This window comes from Nicotiana tabacum, chromosome 17 (genome assembly GCF_000715075.1).
Source record: "Nicotiana tabacum cultivar K326 chromosome 17, ASM71507v2, whole genome shotgun sequence".
NCBI classification, from domain to species: domain Eukaryota; kingdom Viridiplantae; phylum Streptophyta; class Magnoliopsida; order Solanales; family Solanaceae; genus Nicotiana; species Nicotiana tabacum.
This window is the reverse complement of record NC_134096.1, coordinates 70,723,702-70,732,782: the sequence shown is the minus strand read 5'-3', so window position 1 is coordinate 70,732,782 and position 9,081 is coordinate 70,723,702. Positions and strand designations below refer to the sequence as shown.

At 34.0% G+C, this 9,081-nt stretch overlaps 1 pseudogene; it reads left to right on the top strand.

Annotated features, from left to right (window-relative positions):
- The first annotated feature begins 2,954 nt into the window (after positions 1-2,954).
- Positions 2,955-4,656, top strand: LOC107795922 (acyltransferase Pun1-like; annotated as a pseudogene).
- The last annotated feature ends 4,425 nt before the right edge of the window (positions 4,657-9,081 follow it).

Sequence of the window (9,081 nt, the reverse complement as noted above, 5' to 3'; positions counted from 1 at the left end):
TGTGTTTCTGTTTTTTGTTTCAGAAAGTATACTAGTTTCATTATTCATTATAGTAATACATATTGAATAACATCAATACTATATTTTGTTATAAATATATGGGTGTGTTGTGGCGTACATGCTCTCATTTAATGCAAACTTCTATTTACTTAGTATGAGTTTTACCAATATACTCGAAAAGTAGGTTTTGATTGCTAACTTACACCATGAATTTTATATCACGATAACTCTACTACCAGTTATGATTGAGGAATATATATGTTATAAGTTTTATGAATAGAATCTTGTCCTTCGTGGTAGAATGCTTTTGCATTATAAATATGGTTCGAAGTTAAATATTTCTTTTTTAAAATTATTATTATAAGATAAATTTTAATTAAATTTAAAGTATTAAATTTTAGAACTTCCTATCTAATTCAAAAAAAGGAATGATTTACTAACAAAATTGTTGGAAGACTATACTTTCCAGCTAAACCTTTAAGAATATAATAATTACTGCATCAAAGTTGTAAAAATAAAAACTAACTCATGTAGAAAACGGGTGGGAATCCCTAATTAAAACATTATGTCTATAATAGTGAAATATGTCCGAAATCTTATTGACACTGATATATATTCTTTACCTCAAAAGCTAATGCTATCCTTCACTTGATCCTCTCTAATAGGAGTTTTAAAAAAAATTAGTGGGATGAAGGCAAGGGAATGAAGGATAAACTGACATAAATAGACTTGATGAAAAAAGAAAAAAAAAATATATGTTCAAGGAAATCTCCAATTGCGGAAGTCGTTTAACGAAGGCAACATACTTCGAAGATGTGATTCTTGATGAGTTGAAATATTAGGACTCCTACATTATTATTATTATTATTATTATTATTATTATTATTATTATTATTATTATTATTATTATTATATAGTGGTTCGAGAGAAGCATCTTATTTTCCTTTGGTTAATCAAATGGTAAATATTTTTCAATTTCACATCTTTTGTAAAATATTTACTATAGTAATACTATGACATTTATTTAACAAGCTATAAAATGGTCGCTTATTAATCTTTTACAATATCATAGTTACATTATCTAATCACTAGTTGATTAGAAATTGGAATTTTTGTTAAAACATACATAATAGATTATTTAACTAATATTAATATTATTAGTATAGGATTATCATGGTCTAATTAAAACCCCAAAGAAATACAAGAAGAATTCAAGTTCAAATTCAAGTTTAAAATCCTTGCTCAATAAGCCTTCTTTTAAGAGCTAGGCACGCCAAACCAATGGCCTAAAACGCTATCTACTAAGCCTGCTCCAAAATCAACCAAAGTTTGTCCGGTTAATCATTTTCAATGAATCTTAAAAGGTGCCTTACCCCTTTCTTTTGAGATAATTAGAATTATTACCTAAAATTTCTAAGGTCAAGTTGATCATAAAACAGAGTTAATATTAAGAATTACATAGCTAAAATTGATATATTAATTCACCATTAAAATAATTAAATGACGATTTATTTAATTAATTAAACCTTCCAAATTATAATATGCTATATTCTAGTTTGACCCCATTAAAATGGGGTACGACAGTATACACACTATTTTTTGTCACACATTATATGTTTTCTTCTTACACTGTTTGTAATGCGTCTCTTGTTTATGTGTAGTACGTGGAAGTGAAAGAGCTACTCCTTTTTATAGCCGTCGGCTCCACGCACGAAAACAATCCTCCACACAATTCCATTCCATTATTGGGCTCCAACAGTGAATTGTAAATTGGCACGTGCTTTTTATATCAAATCGGGATCCAGAAATTCGGCCAATTATAAAACAAATCCATCATCCCTTTTTAAGCTAAGCAATACATAAAGTAACTCTCGATATAACAGTAAAAATAAGACGTATATGTGGATCGTCTCTGTACTAAGATTGCAGCAACTTGTATCCATCCATTTATGAAAAGATCACTACCGTCATTCCTCAACCATACAATTTGATCTTGCATTGAATAATCCTTGGAGAGTGCTCATTTTGGTTCACTTTTTTCTTTTTACGGCTTGTTTGGATGGTTGTTACGTATTGTATTGTATCGTAGTGTTACTTTAAAGACAATGTTTACTTTTATTGTTGCTTAAATTGTATTGTATCGTATCGTTAAATCCGTCGTTACGTAACGACGAAAAGTGCAACTTTATGTAACGACCGATTTGGTTTGGTCGCATGGTCACGTCGTTACCTGATTTTCTCTCTCATCTCGCCCTTCATTATTAATAAATAATTTTCTTTTATCCTTTTCCCTATCTTTTTATATAATAATTCTACCTCGTATCATAATTTTTCTTTATAATATTGCAAGTTTATTCTTTATATTGCTAGTGCGTGATATCATGAAATGATGACAAATGGTACAGTCTATCCAAATATTATATTCATCAAACAGTACAATACAATACCATATAATATGATACGATACATTATGAAACGATATGTAACAACCATCCAAACATGCCAATTATCTTGGTTTGTGATTATAGTCTATAGTAGTGCTCTCGCCATCCCATTTAGTGTGACAATGTTTGATTTAGATTCAAAAGTTTAAAAAAAAAAATAAGGACATAAGAAATTTATAATTTAAAACAAGTCATAAATTGTACGACCGACTATAAACTATCTAATTAAGAATAAAATAAAATTTAAAGTTACAATAATTATAAATACAAAAATATGTCATTTTTAGACATAAGAAGAAATATCATCACATAAATTAAGACCGAAGGAGTCATCATAGATAAACCTATAAATATCAATTTCTACTTTTATTTTTTACGAGGTAAGTGTACATATACCTAATTGGTCATACTTAGTATTTCCTTGTGTGTGCGTATATAGTCATAGTGTCATACTAATTTCCAATTGTGTGTATATATATGTGTACGTTTATGCATATTTAAAATGGCGTAGGCAATTAATTGATATATAGGAGTATCGCATAAAGCTAGGGAATTGAAGTAGTGTTATTTGTTCATTAACCATATCATGGCCGCTTCGGCATTATTATCATCACTTGTTTCCATTTGTGACAAATCCTTCGTCAAACCTTCTTGTCTTACCCCTCCTAAGGTTAGATACCACAAGCTCTCTTTCGTCGATCAATCCCTAAGTAATATGTATATTCCTTTTGCATTTTTTTACCCTAAACAACAAAAAGAAGAGTCAAACAATTCTCAACTTTCCCATTTAGCTGATTTGTTGCAGACATCTCTGTCACAAACTCTAGTCTCTTACTATCCTTACGCAGGAATATTGAGAGACAATGCTACTGTTGAGTGTAATGACATGGGAGCTGAGTTCTTGAGTGTTAAAATAAATTGTCCTATGTCTGAAATCCTTAACCATCCTCATGCAACTGATGCAGAGAGTATAGTTTTTCCAAAGGACTTGCCTTGGAAGAATAATTATGAAGGTGATAATTTACTTAAGTAAGTTTGATTGTGGGGGAATAGCCATTAGTGCATGTTTATCGCATAAGATTGGCGATGGTTGCTCTGTGATTAATTTTCTTAATCATTGGGCTAATGTCACTCGTGATCGTAGATTTGTAGTTCCTTCTCCTAGATTTGTAGGAGATTCTATTTTCTCTTCACTAAATGGTCCTCTTGTTGCTCCACAAATAATGTCTAATGTCAGTGAGTGCGTACAGAAAAGATTCATTTTTCCGGCTGCCAAATTGGATGCTCTTCGAGCTAAGGTAATACTACCACCAGTTCACTAGCTATTTTTTGATTGTTATAGCAAAGTGTTATTATAAAGAACATATTATTATAGCATAGCATGAAAATTGGTTGCAAAAGAAACTTGTCTTTTATATTTGTTAAAGGTACTCTTAAATGTGTCACCTACTTAAATAAATTTATCTTGCAAAAAAAGACTACATTTTTTGGGATTGAAGATAGCAATTGAATCAGGAGCAGAGAACCCAACACGGGCTGAAGTTGTTAGTGCACTTCTTTACAAATCTGCAACAAAGGCAGCAGCATCAAGTTCTGCAAATATACAACCATCTAAGTTGGTTCACCACTTAAATGTACGTACGATGATCAAACCTCGTCTACCACGAAGTGCAATTGGAAATCTCTTATCCATGTTCTCCACAGCAGCTACGCAAGATATTGAGTTGCCAAGATTGGTTCATAATCTAAGGAAGGAAGTTGAGGTAGCGTACAAGAAAGACCAAGTTGATGAAAATGAACTGGTTTTAGAAATAGTAGATTCCATGAAAAAAGGAAAATTACCATTTGAAGAAAAAGATGAAAATTGTACTACTACTACTATGTATTTTTGCAGCAACCTTTGCAAATTCCCATTCTACAGTGTAGATTTTGGATGGGGAAAACCTGAAAGAGTGTGTCTAGGAACTGGTCCTTTCAAGAATTTCTTCTTCTTGAAAGATTACCAAACTGGGCGAGGCGTGGAGGCGCGAGTGATGTTGCAGAAACAACATATGTCTGCATTTGAATGTGATGAGGAACTTCTTCAGTTTGCCTCCTCCTCACTTCCAAGTCTTTAATTACTAGGAGTTTGGAATCTGCATTATTTCTGTTTTGTTGTATGATTTTGCATGTTTAATTATTTGGTCCCTTAATATTATTACTAAGTGGAATACGAGACTTTTATTTTGTTTACTTGCTTTGTTTGATTTTTCTGATTTGTAGCTCTCACCCAATATATAATTTGTAATGGTATGTTTCATCAATATGATTACTACGGTATTTTATGATAAACACTGATATGGTTCAACTTTAAGCTACTAGGTTATTTATTGGTTAATATTTGATCAAGCCCGGTCAGACTTGTATATTATCTACCAAAAAAAATTTAATTAAACAAATTCAAGTATACTGACCGAATTTGGTGGAAAATTTTGATTTAATTTTTTCCGCCCAAGCTCAATTATTTTTTTCCTATAACAAAAATAAGTTTTTAAAATTATTATGAATATACTAACTAATTTCGGTCGGTATTAGTGGTCAAAAATAGTCAACCACTTATAAATTATTGTTATTTACAATCTAAATATATACAATCTATATATATTTAACAATATAAATTATATATATAATACACACACACACACACACACACATACATATATATATCATAGCATGTTGGATACAACGACTATATCAATTAAACTCGATCAATTATATATATAATATTTATCATCCATGTGCTTTCGTATAAATTGCACTTCATATTCGTATACGTGTAATAAATTCTAATAGAGTGTATGAATTTATTTCATTTATGATAATTTACACTTACATACATATGACTAGCGTTGATGATTTATTCTCAACTGTTCATACTCGAATGCTTGATCGGTGACTGTCACGAACCAATTCTCCCTCCGTAAAATATGACGGCACCTAGTCTCTACGACTAGGTAAGCCTACCAAAGATGCGAAAATAACAAAAATGGAAGCGAAACTTAACAACTAACTATAACAGATAACTAAATAACTGATAACAATGACGCTCGGCATTTATAATAACCAATACTCTAGTAATACACAGTATTCTCAAAACCTGGAACATCATAAGTCACAAGCTACAGAAGAAAACTAGTATCTCTATACACCAGAGTCTAATAAAAGAAGTAAGGAAGGTAAATGACATAGGAGGGAATAGAGGGGGACTCCGAGGTCTGCGGATGAGGCAGATATACCTTGAAGTCTCCGTACAGCAGCAAGCACTCTCAGCTAGTAGCGGGGCTGATAAGAAGTACCTGGATCTGCATACAAAATATGTGCAGAAGAGTAGCATGAGTACACCACAACAGTACCCAGTAAGTGCCAAGCCTAACCTCGGTACAGTAGTGACGAGGTTAGGTCCAGGCCCTAGTAGGATATAATAATAAGACAGATGCTATAATAAAAATGAAGTAAAACAGAGAAGACAACAACAAGTATTCACAAAGTAATAATAACACCGCACAATGATATAACAACAGGGGCGCTCCCGAGATACCGTCTCGTAGTCCCAAAAGTAAATATACATGGAGAACTCCCGATGTACCGCATCGTAGTCTCAAAAGTAAATATGCAGGGAAAACTCTCGAGGTACCGCCTCATAGTCTCAAAAGTAAATATATAGGAAGAACTCCGGAGGTACCGCCTCGTAGTCTCAAAAGTAAATACACAGCTCAAACCGATAAATACAACAGTTAATAATAGGATTTCTACAGTTAATACTGATAAAAAATAAGGAAAAATAGAAAATCAACTAGGCATGCTTCACAGAGTTCAAATAAGCAGTTAAAGCACGTAGACATGCGATATTAGACTAAACAGGATAATTACATAGGTTGGTATAACGCAATTAAGAATGAAAAGCAGATTACTACTCAGAAAAATGGTATAACAAGGAAAACAGGTTGCTACTTAGTAAAATCGGTTTTTACAAAAAATAGCCCATGTATGTACTCGTCACCTCGCATACACGGCACTCACATATCATAACAGTACCAAATCCTAAGGGGATTCCCCTCCTCCCCCCCCCCCCACAAGGTTAGGCAAGCCACTTACCTCGAACCCAACTCAATCAATCGGTAACAATGCCTTTTCCACGAATATCCGACTCTGAATGGCCCAAATCTAGCCAAAAATTAATTACATACCATAAATACAACTATAGGAAATTAATCTAATTAATGAAATCAAAGGTAAAGCAAAAAATTAGAAAATTGCCCCAAAAAACATCCCGGGCCTACGTCTCGGAATCGGGTAAAAGTCACAAAATACGAACACTCATTCACTCACGAGTCTAACCATACAAGAATTACTCGAATCCGACCTCAAATCACCTTCCAAAACTCGAAATTATAGCCTATGATGTTTCTACCATTTTCCCCTATATTTCCAACTCAAATCCCTAATTAGAATATGAAAATAGCAATAGATTTATGAAATATAGTCCAATCCGAGTTAGAACCACTTACCCCAACAATCTCCTTGAATAAATCTCAAAAAATTGCCTCCCACCGAGCCCTCAAACTCCCAAAAATCGAAATGGGAAATCAACCCCCGAAATCCTATTTTCTGCCCAGCAAACTCGCTTCTGCGATCCTTTAACCGCACATGCGGAAAACTCTTCGCAAGTGCGAAAATGACTTAAATGGATGGGGCCGCATCTACGAGCTTTGGGCTCTGCTCCTGCAGCTTGACTTCCGCACCTGCGCTCACAGACCTTCTTGACCAATAGCGCACCTGCGCCCTTCACTCCGCACATGCGATCCCGCACCTGCGGTCTCCCCACCGCATGTGCGAAACACCAGAAACCAGCAAAGCTTCAGCAATTGCACAAGTCCAAATTCGATCCGTTAAGCATCCGAAACTCAAACATACCAACAAGTCATAAAATACCATACGAACTTAGTCGAGCCCTCAGATCACATCAAACAAAGCTAAAAACACGAATCACCCTCCGTTTCAAATTTAATGAACTTTGAAACTTCAAACTTTTACAACCGATGTCGAAACCTATCAAATCATGTCCGATTGACCTCAAATTTTGCACACAAGTCATATTCAACATTACGGACCTACTCCAACTTCTGAAATTGGAATCTGACCCCGATATCAAAAAAGTTCACTACCGGTCAAACTTCCCAAAATTTAACTTTCGCCATTTCAAGGCTAATTCAGCTACAGACCTCCAATTCACATTCCGGGCATGCTCCTAAGTCCAAAATCACCCAACGGAGCTAACGGAACTGACGAAACTCCATTCCGGAGTTGTCTTCATATAATTCCAACTACGGTCAAAAATCCTAGAACTTAAGCTTCCGTTTTAGGGACTAAGTATCCCAATTCACTCTGAAACCACAACAAAACCTACCGGCAAGTCACATAAGCAGAAAAAGATATGGGGGAAGCAGTAAATAGGGGATCGGGGCTAATACACTCAAAACGACCGGCCGGGTCGGTACAATGACTAAATAAGAAAACAAATCTTGGAGTTGAAGTGACTAGATGCTCCGGTATAATGAGTGACTAGATGCTCCAAGATGTGTACAATCGACACAGTCTTGAATGTTTTATTCTCTATTACCTTATTAGTACTTTGCTCGGATACTTCATCAGTGGATCAATTGACACAGTAACGGCATCCAACACGCTATAACACATTTAAAAATAAAATATTTAGTGCTATATATATGTGTGTGTTGTTGTTGCTACAACTTAAGTTTTAATATAGCACTACATCTTATAGCACTATACATTTTATTTTTAAATGTGTTATAGTGTGTGTGTGTTATACATCTCCAATCGTTTTAATATATATGTGTGTGTGTGTGTGTGTGTGAATATATATATATATATATATATATATATATATATATATATATATATATATATATATATATATATACACACACACACACACACACACACACACTAATTATATATTATATAGTACCTATAATTAATTTGTATCTTGGCTAAAACCGACCGAAGTCGGTTGGTTTTTAAATTAAATAATTTTTTTTTAAAATTTAAAATTAAATTACCGCCCGATTTCGGTCGGAATGGTCGTGGTCAAACTGTCAAAGGCCACTTAAACTTACCGGGCAGATTTTTCGACCGATTTCGGTCGGAAATTTTCAATTTAGACCTGCCAGAGACGGGTTCTTCCCCATTTTCTTCTTTTGTCTATCTCTCTTCCATCTCTCTTTTTCTCCTCCTTACAGTCGCGATTCCCCCAAATTCCCATCCAAAAACAACTTCTATCTCCCTCCTCATTCAAAAACAAAGCACCTTAGAAGTCTCCCTCCCTTCCCCTGCCACTGTTCCGCTGGCACCCACTGCCTCATCCGTCGGCAACCATAGCACACTAGACATCCTCTGCCACCCAAAATCAATTCCCCTCTCCTAGCATTTCAAGGTTAGTTATCTACATTTTTGAATTTAAGTAATTTTAATTATTTTAATTGTATAAATTACGGTTTAGTTAATGTTTAATTAAATTTAGGGTTTACTCCTATTGATTATGTTTTTGCTAGAATTTCTATGTTAGAAGATTAAGATT